General features: G+C 38.6%; 1 non-coding gene across 1 annotated transcript; it reads right to left on the reverse strand.

Annotated features, from left to right (window-relative positions):
• Positions 1 to 295: 295 nt before the first annotated feature.
• On the reverse strand, positions 296 to 423 carry LOC116897582. The gene has a single exon (XR_004387588.1). It is a non-coding gene; the product is annotated as a small nucleolar RNA SNORA17 (small nucleolar RNA).
• Between the last annotated feature and the right edge of the window lie 8,998 nt (positions 424 to 9,421).

Consider the following 9,421-nt stretch of genomic DNA (forward strand, 5'->3'; position numbering starts at 1 on the left):
CTGAGTCATGATCTGCCACTTTACCCCACCCTGTCCCTGGCCTGTGCAGGACTGGACTAGCTCAGGCTAGTTTTTTGTCAAGGACCTATGGTGTCAGTCTGGTGGTTCATTCCTTACCCAGACTGGTCTTTATAAAGGTTCTCTCTCTAGTCTTTTCTTCTAGTGTCCCTAGGAGGCTTGTAGCACGCCTGAAAACACTCATGAGATGACCCAAGACACTTGCTCCCCCACTCTGGCTAATCTGAATCTGCCTGGCACCACATTGGTGGTCACCTCAGCCTCACATTTTTCAGGGAATGGTAGGCTACTAATGGTTCAGATGTTCATAGGTCAGAACACTGAAAAGAGACATGGCCTCTATCCTTTCTGCCACCTGAGAACTCACAGGTGAGACAGCAGCCATGCTGCGCCTCTAGGGGAAGGATGGAGTATATATTTTTAAAGTCTGTCCTTAAGACGAATTCTCTGGATTTCCTTAGCGCCTGTTATGATGTCTGCCTTTTCATCTCTAGTCTTATTGACTTGGATCTTCTCTCCCTACCTTTTAGTTGATTTGGCTAATGGTTTATCAATTTTATTGATTTTTCTCTAAGAACCAACCCTCTTTTCATTGATTCTTTGTAATATTTTTGTTTTGATTTTATTGATTTTTAATCTTGAGTTTGATTATTTCTTGCATTCTGCTCTTTCTGGGTGTTATTTCCCCTTTCAGTTCCAGAGCTTTCAGGTGTGCTGTTAGGTTGATTACATGAGATGTCTCTCTCCCTCTCGCTCTCCCTCTCCCTCACTCTTGCTCTCTCTTTTGTAGACACTTAGTGCTATATAAAATGTTAACTTGCCTCCTAGAACTATTTTCTTTGTGTCTCATATGTTTGGGTATGTTGTTTTGAATTGGTTGTTGTTGTTCCACCCTGTCCCTGAAAGGCAGGGTTTCTCTGTTTAGCTTTAGTTATCCTGGAACTTACTCTTTAGACCAAGCTAGCTTTGAACTCAGAAAGACCACTCTGACTCTGCCTCCCAAGTGCTAGGATTAAAGGCTTGTACCACATCTACCAGGCAATTCTGAAGAGTTTTAAAGCTTCTTCCTCATCCTCCTCTTCCTCCTCCTCCTTCCTTCCTTCCTCCTCCTCCTCTTCCTTCCTTCCTCCTTCTCCTTTTCTTCCTTCCTTCCTCTTTCTCCCCTCCTCCCCCTCCTCCTTCTCTTCCTCTTCTTCCGCTTCCTCCTCTTCTTCACATTACGAAGAGCTATGAATTCTGTTTTTACAAAATTACCAGTATGAATAAATCATGGCAAGTCAAGAAAGTTATTACTCTTTAATTTTACTTAAAATTTCCTTCAAATTTTGCTTTAACCCATTTTTCATTAATTAATTGATTCATTCACTTTACATCCTAATCACAGCCCTCCATCTCATTCCTGTCCTCTCCTCAGACAAACTCTTCCCAGTGTTCTCTCCCCTTTTCCTCTGAGAAGAGGGAGGAACCCTTGGGTACCAATCCATTCTGATATTTCAAATCACTGCAGGGCTGGGTACATCCTCTCTTATGAGGCCAGACAAGACAACCTAGTTAGGGAAACAGGGTACACAAGTGGAAAACAGAGTCAGGATAAGTCCCTGCTCTAGTTGTTGGGACATCTGCATGAAGACCAAGCTACACATTATTTACGTATGTGTGAGGGTGGGGGTGGGGGGTGGGGGGTGGGGGGTGGGAATGGGGCTAGGCTAGACCTTGCATTCTCTTTGATGAATAGCTTGGTCTCCTCGAACCCCCAAAGGTACAGGCTAGTTGACTGTGTTGATCATCTTGTGTAGTCCCTCTCCTCAGGTTCCTCAATCCTTCCCTCAGCTCTTCCACAGGACGATCTCCGTCCAGGTTCTCGTCCTTCTCTTGACTCACACCCAATTCCCTCCCTCCATCCACCTTGGATGTCCACTTTATTTCCCCTTCTGACTGAGATTCAAGCATCTTCCCTTAGACCTTCTTTGTTATTTAGTTTCTTTGGATCTGTGGATTGTAGTGTGGGTATCCTGTACTTTTTGGCTAATATCCACTTATAATTGAGTACTTACTATGCATATCCTATTTAAACAGTTGTAAAATGCCCAAGGAAGGAGAAACAGTTATTAAAAGTCTCCCAATCAACCAACCAAACAAACAAAGAAAGAAACCACTCAGGACTAGATGGTTTTAGCCCAGAATTCTACCAAACATTTTTTTAAATCCAGTAGTGAGACTTTTAATGTTCATGAGTTTGTAAACTTTAGTTGTTGTTGATATCCTACTTTAATCCATGGTAGTCAGATAGGATGCAGGGTGTCACATCAATTTTCTTATATTTGTTAAGACTGTCATTGTGCCCAAATACTACAGTCAAGTTTGGAGAGACTTCCATGAGCTACTGAGAAGATTGTGTGTGTGTGTGTGTGTGTGTGTGTGTAATGTATCCTCTTTGTGGATTTTCCCTTTGATGACTATGCAGAATCCCTCTCTCTCTTCTGATTAGTTTTGGTTTGTAATCTATTTTTTCAGATGTTAAAATGGGTATATCTGCTTGTTTTTTGGGTCTATTTGCTTAGAACATCTTTTTCTATCCTTTTACCAGGTTGTGCCTATCTTTGATGGTAAGGTATGTTTTTTGAATGCACCAGAAAAATTGATCTTTATTTCTAGTCTAATCAGCTGGCCTGTATCTTTCTGTTGGAGAACTGATATCTGATCCTTTTTAGTTTAATCAGGTGTTCTGTATCTTTCTGTTGGAGACCTGAGATCACGGACACTGATAGTTAACAGTGAGCAGAGCCTATCAATCTCTCTTCTTTTGATACTATGTTGTGGGTACACTCTGGCCACTGGAGATCCTGGGTAGAAAGTTTCTAGATATCAATACTTGACAGAAAGCAATAGGGATCAGCTAGAAGGTGTGGGCTGAAAGAATCCACAGGAAGGAAGAAACCTGAGTCTACTCTATGGTTCAACAGATTTCCCAGGAATGGAGAACTAGTGAGAGGACAGTCCCCTGAAAGCCTCTGCTACAGGGATGGGGATAAAACTTAAAAAAACTGTGATGGAGAACAGGAAGGAGAGTGAAAATAGCCAACTTGATATTCAGACTGGTGGGTGTGGCTACTGGGTTTCCACCCTAGTGGGTGCAGTTACTGGGTTTGTACTTTATCAATAGAACTGATAAAGGTTGTTTTGCTGCTTTGTCGCATGATAAGAGAGGAGAGAAAGAACGGGAGAGGGCTTTGGAGAAGAGAGGTCAAGTACAATAAAGTATCTTCATATATGATAATACCAGTCTCACCCCTGAGAATGAATTTCCTACAAACATAAAGTACTTACCATTGAAAAATCTTGCCTCTTAGTGCTAACACAATGACAACTCAATCTGAACATGAATTTTGGACAGCAAAAAACCTCAATCCATAGCAACGTCTGCTCCAAGAATCTTATGATAACTAAATGAAATTATGTATTCAGTGTGGTCAGCTCAGCAAGAGTACAGTAAATGTTCTCATTACTGCGGTTGCTAGTTCTGTGATGTATTGACACTTCTCCATTAATTTTTTGCGGACTTATTTTTATCTTTAATAATGCATATGTGTGAATATGTTCATATGTGTAGGTGCCCACAGAGGCCAGAATATGGTTTGGACTTTCTGAAGCTGGAGATACAGATGGTTGTGAGTCACCAAATATTGGTTCTAGGAGCTCAAATTGTTTTTTTTTTTTTCTAGAGCAGTTTGAACTCTTAACCTCTGACCCACCTCTCTATTCCCAAGTTCTTCATTTTTGACTCTCTATTTATTAAGTTAATCCTCATTAATGAATGTACTCTAGGTATAATCTCCAACCCAGGTGATAGTTTCAATATGCAAGCAACAAACTATGGTGAAGTAGTAATGGCTATTTAAATAAGGATAAAAGAAGGAAGAATAATATTTAAAATGTTAAGCATAGAGGATTTAAGTTGGATACAAACTGCTACACAATCAGTTGTGTGTAGTATTTGTGTCATTAACCAAAGGACTTTATATTAGCCAAGAAGAGATAGAACTTTGTACTTGAGTAGACAAAAGTATGACTTGATCACTAGCTCAGAACATTCACATGGAGAGAAAACAAGTCCATGTTGAGATTACAGAATTGGCATGGACTGCAGGAGACTATCCATTCTTTAATGACAGACTTACACACTTTGGAGGATCCATCACCTCAACAGACTTGGCTGAATTAATCTGGTGCCTCGCAAATGGGTATTTCTGATTGAAATGGAAGCAGCCAGACATGCATGTTTATTAAGAGCTCTTCAGTAGGTGGAAAATGTATTTTTTAACTGAAAATTCTCATCCATGCTATCTTTGTAGATTCATGAAATGCTAGTTTTATTTGCAATAACAGAAGAAGTTTTTCTTGAGATTCTTTACAATGACAATACAAATTCATAGTCATAAACATTTTTATAAAAATCGGGGTATATGTGAACAACAGAAACTCATAATGATAACGTATGGGGACAGAAGGGGGCAGGATTGTGGCTATGTGTTTTTGGTTTTCTAGGGCTGAAGAAGTTAAGTGGGTCATGAAAAGTTGTTATGAGCTGGAAAGATGATTTGAACATTAAGAGGATCTCCTACTCTTATAGAGAACCCCAGGTTTGGGTTCCATTAATCACATTGGGTTGCTGACAATTCCTTGTAACTCCAGCTCCAAGGAATCTGATATTCTCTTCTGACATTTGCAGGAACCTGGATGCGCATAATGAACATACATAAACTATAGACACATTGGATAAATAAATATTTTATTTTTTAGTTTGTTAATAATCAGAGGCTTAATTTGAATTATTTAATATATAAACTAATGAGTCAGAGAAACAAATCATTTGTCAGGTCATGTTATTAAAGACTTGAGGGAAACATGCAGTCCCAGTAGCATACAGCATACTACTACTTGTATTATATGAGGTCACTGTTGGGATGGCTATTAAACTACAGTATTATTAGTCTAAACTGGACATGCCTTGCTAGTTAGGTTATAACTTTTAATTATTGAATACTTACTGTTTGTAGGAATCATATCAAAAGCTGGAGATATGCTGATAACAACAAGATATACTCTCAGGTTGCTAACAATCCTATGAAGTAGATATAGTAAAACAAACAAACAAAATAAGTTAATTGAGTTTAAGAAGTTTGTTTAAAGTTGGGTGGCTCTAATTTTAGAACTGAAACCATGGTGTTGAGGTAGTTTGAATAGCTATGATCTCATAGACTCATGTGTTTGAGTGCTTAGCCCACAGGGAGTGGCAGGCACTATGAGGAGGTGTGGGCTTGTTGAGGAAGTGTGCCACTGTGGAGTTGAGCTTTGTGGTCTTATATATGCTCAAGGTAAGTCCAACGTAGGCCAGTCCCCTTCTGCTGCCTGCAGACTAAGATGTGAACTTTTGGCTCCTCTAGCACCATATCTGCCTGCATGTTGACATGCTTCCCATCATGATGATAGTGGACTAAACCTCTGAAACTATAAGCTACAACCAATTAAATGTTTTCATTTATATGAGTTTCCCTGGTCATGATATATTTTCACAGCAATGACTACCTGAGATAGAAGTACCTAAACAAAAACAGGTGCTATATTTTTAAAGAGTAGCCTGATCTGTGTCTTGATTAAGAAACATCAATGTTTTAAGAAAGATAGAAGGAGCACCCCAACATGAGGACTACTGTATCATCCCAGGCCCGCCTATGTTTCAACTGTTATTTAAGGAAAACACAGAACATTTACATTATTCCTTTGTTATCCCTAGATACTGGCTCACTAATCTGTTAGCAAAATCTACTCCTTCTGTCTATTCACATTGGTTAATGCCAGAAATAGCTAAAATCATCTTTGTAACCATGAACCTCTTAAAATTTGGGGGAAAATTGAACAATTGGCAATCTCTGTCACACATGTTTCAAAGAAAAGGTTCCGTTCACAGATATGTCCAAATAGCAAAGGATCCTATGACTTTAGGAGATGCTATTTAGGAGACAGTATTTCTTTTTAAGTTTCATATTATCAAAGTTATGTATATATTTATGTACTATGTGGATGATATATTGAAATACTCAAAATTTGTGAAATATCATAAATATTACATGATACTAGAGTAAATTTGGCCATCTGCAAGTACTGATGGAAATTTTTTTTGCTCATGAAGTCAGTCCACTGACTTTCCTGTTTGGCAGAAAGGCTTTCAGAAGCCCCCAGGATTTTCCTTGCTTATATCTGCACTCCCCACAAGATCTCAAACTTGAAGATTTATGTTGTCAAAATGTGAACTTAGAGAAATGGCTTCATAGAAAACTCCTTTAAGGTTCTGAGTGATACATGTTTTTCAGTATGTGAATCATGAACAACTTTGGTTTAGAACTTCAGTGTTTTAGAATTCTTGGTCTATTCTTATAAATTCTACATGTATACTATTTACTAAAGGATAAAAGCAAGTAATACACATTTGTCGAAATGACTCTTTGGTATTACTTGAATTGATATGAACCTTCAGAGCCTTGGCAGCCTACAGCAGCCAATGCTTTAATCTTTTGTCTCAAGATTCCCAATCTCCACCTACTTAGGTTCACTTAGCTCAGTAACTTGATTTAGTGACACCATGTCTTTTTGTTCTTAGAGGCAGGAGAGTTGGAGCTGGAGGAGTGGGAAGATGAAGGGAACTTTTGATGTCCTGCTTCTAGAGGTCGGCACCAAATACACAAAGCAAACTTTATCTCAGTTCTTATAGAACTAATGTATATCTGGGGGATAACAGATTGTAGATTCTTAATGAGATCCAAGGACTAAACTGCATAGTACAGCTTCCAAATGGATCCACTAGTTTGGTATAAATTAGAGGGGTAAATAAGTTTGGACTTGTTTTTAATGGACTTTTTAAGATTATATTGTAAGTTCAGAGAAGAGGCTGTGAACAGAGATTCTGAATATTGAAAGATCAGTAGACATGTGTGCTCTAAGCAGATTTCATGTAGTAAAATAGAATAGGAAAGTGGAGAATCTCAGGAGCCAGACTAATGTTAGACCATAGAAATCCATGTCGGATTGTTTAATTACTTATGTATGTGTTCCTGTGCATGCAACTATGTATGTGGGTGTATGCATAGATGCTATGCATGTAGAAGTCAGGGGGTAGGCTTGGGTGTTGGTCTTAAAGCTCTATTCACTGTTTGAGACAAGGGCTATCATTGCCTTAGATCGTCACCAAGTAAGCTATGGTAGTTGTTTTGTGAACTCTGATGTGAAAGCATATACCACTGTGCCTGGATTTTTACGTGGGTTCTGGTGATCCAGGATCAGGTACTTATGCTTATGAGGAAAGTTCTTTATTGCGATGTCTGTCATCCATAGACTATTTATTATAAAAATAAAGTCAATGATAGCTTTTTTACTACTTTATGAAGCTAAGTCAGAATAAATTAACAAGTGATGAATAAATGTATCTATATATCCATATTATAAAAATATAGTATAAATTTGTCTAGGCTGGGCATAGGTTTCTATGTGTGGAAAGAAGCCAAGGTTAGGTGGGTGATAGCCTGTTGCCTAGCCTTACTAGGACTGGCAAAAGTCCAAACCTTAGTGCCCAAGACAATATGACAATCCTTTGATTGTTTCATTGGCTGGCTTCTGAAGAGGATCAATTTATCAGGGTGGGCTTAGTAGGCTGTGAGTAGCAGGTGAGACACAGAGTCAGCAGTGGTACTCTTGCTGTAGCAGGCAACCTTATCAAGCTGACCCCTGTCCATAGCTCATGTCATAGACTAGAATCAGAAGACTGTTGTGACCACACTTGCATTATTGGAAGGAGGAAGGTTAGAGAGGGGAGAAGCCATTTTTACAGATTAGGCCAACATATGTAACAGTGGAAGAAAAACAGAGAAATGGTGAAGCAATGTGCATGCAGAACAATCCCAAACTTTTTTGCTGGATAATGTTTCATTCCAACTGGTGGGCTGAGATTGCTTCTCTCTGGCCTGTAGTGATGGTGAAGGCTTGGAGGTTATGGCAGTACTGGATCCTTTAAGGAACACTCCAGGGACCCATTTCAAATCTGCAATGGAGGCAGTTAGCCAGAAGTAGATGACAAGAGACTTTACATAGGTGAAGCCAGGAACTTCTCATATTCCAGCCTTAGGAGGACAGTGCCTCATTAAGGAAGAAAGAGTATTAAAAACTGTAGGAGAAAGGGAGTTTGAAAAGAAAATGGCACTTAAGAAGTGAATAGGCTTCTGTGTCAAGTTTGGTAAAACAGATAAAGAAGGATTATAAATTCTCAAGTCACATGGTATTTTTACTCATGAGCTGAGGGCCAAGTGAGCATACACTCAATTCATGAATCATAAAAAATTCTGATCTAGAACTTTCTTTTTTTGCAGTTCTTGGTTATTATTGAGTTTAGAAGTTTACACAAATATAAGTTCTCTGGTCTATTTTGAAAAGATCCAAATAAGGTAAAGTAGTAAATAAATAAATTCTGTTAAAGCTTGTTTGTTGGTTCTTGAACTCTTACCCTACAGGGACATTTCAGAGATCACAGGGACAAACAGAAATGTCTCTTTAAAGGCTATTATTTTAAAAACATTATAGGTTTTTGAGTGTGTGTGTGTGTGTGTGTGTGTGTGTGTGTGTAGTAGTAGTAGTAGTAGTAGTAGTAATAGTAGTAGTAGTAGTAGTTTGCGTTGTGCTTTTATAAGATTTCTGTGCATGCAAACGTGTCTTTTGCCTATATGTATTTCTATCTTTGGCTTTTTTGGATTGTTTGCTATTTCAGAGTTATTATGTTTTATCATAATTTATTTTATTATTATTTGTGGGTATCTGCATTTTTATACCTAAGGAAAGGGAGAAAAAAGGGCATGGATTTGAATGTGAGGGGAGGTGGAAAGGATCTGGAAGGAGTTGGATGAAGAAAGAATATAATTAGAATATACTGTATAAAAAAACTACTTTCAATAAAACAAGAAATAGAAACAAAAAAGAAAGAAAAAGACATGTATCTTTTCTAGTCCAAAGTGGTCTTGTTGATCTGTGTGTGTATAGATAGGACAGAAAACCCTTGGAAGGACCCTGCTGTCTCATGCCATGCCACTCTCATGAGACAATTCTTGTTACATCTGATGACTGATATGTTAGAAACTATGGCCTCTTGCTTGCCTGATAAGATAGAACTTGGTTGAACATGTGCTCCTGCCTGTGATGACTTTAGTGCAGCTGTGAGCTCTCAGCCATCTCCATGGTGCAGTATGACAGGCTTCAGGCAGAGCCTTTACATCTATGAAAGGGTAGCTCATGAGGCTTCAAGGGGATGGATATAGAATACAAAATGCTTATCAGCTAGGGAATATTTATTTCCAAAATATAT

This window comes from Rattus rattus, chromosome 3, assembly GCF_011064425.1.
Source record: "Rattus rattus isolate New Zealand chromosome 3, Rrattus_CSIRO_v1, whole genome shotgun sequence".
NCBI lineage: Eukaryota > Metazoa > Chordata > Mammalia > Rodentia > Muridae > Rattus > Rattus rattus.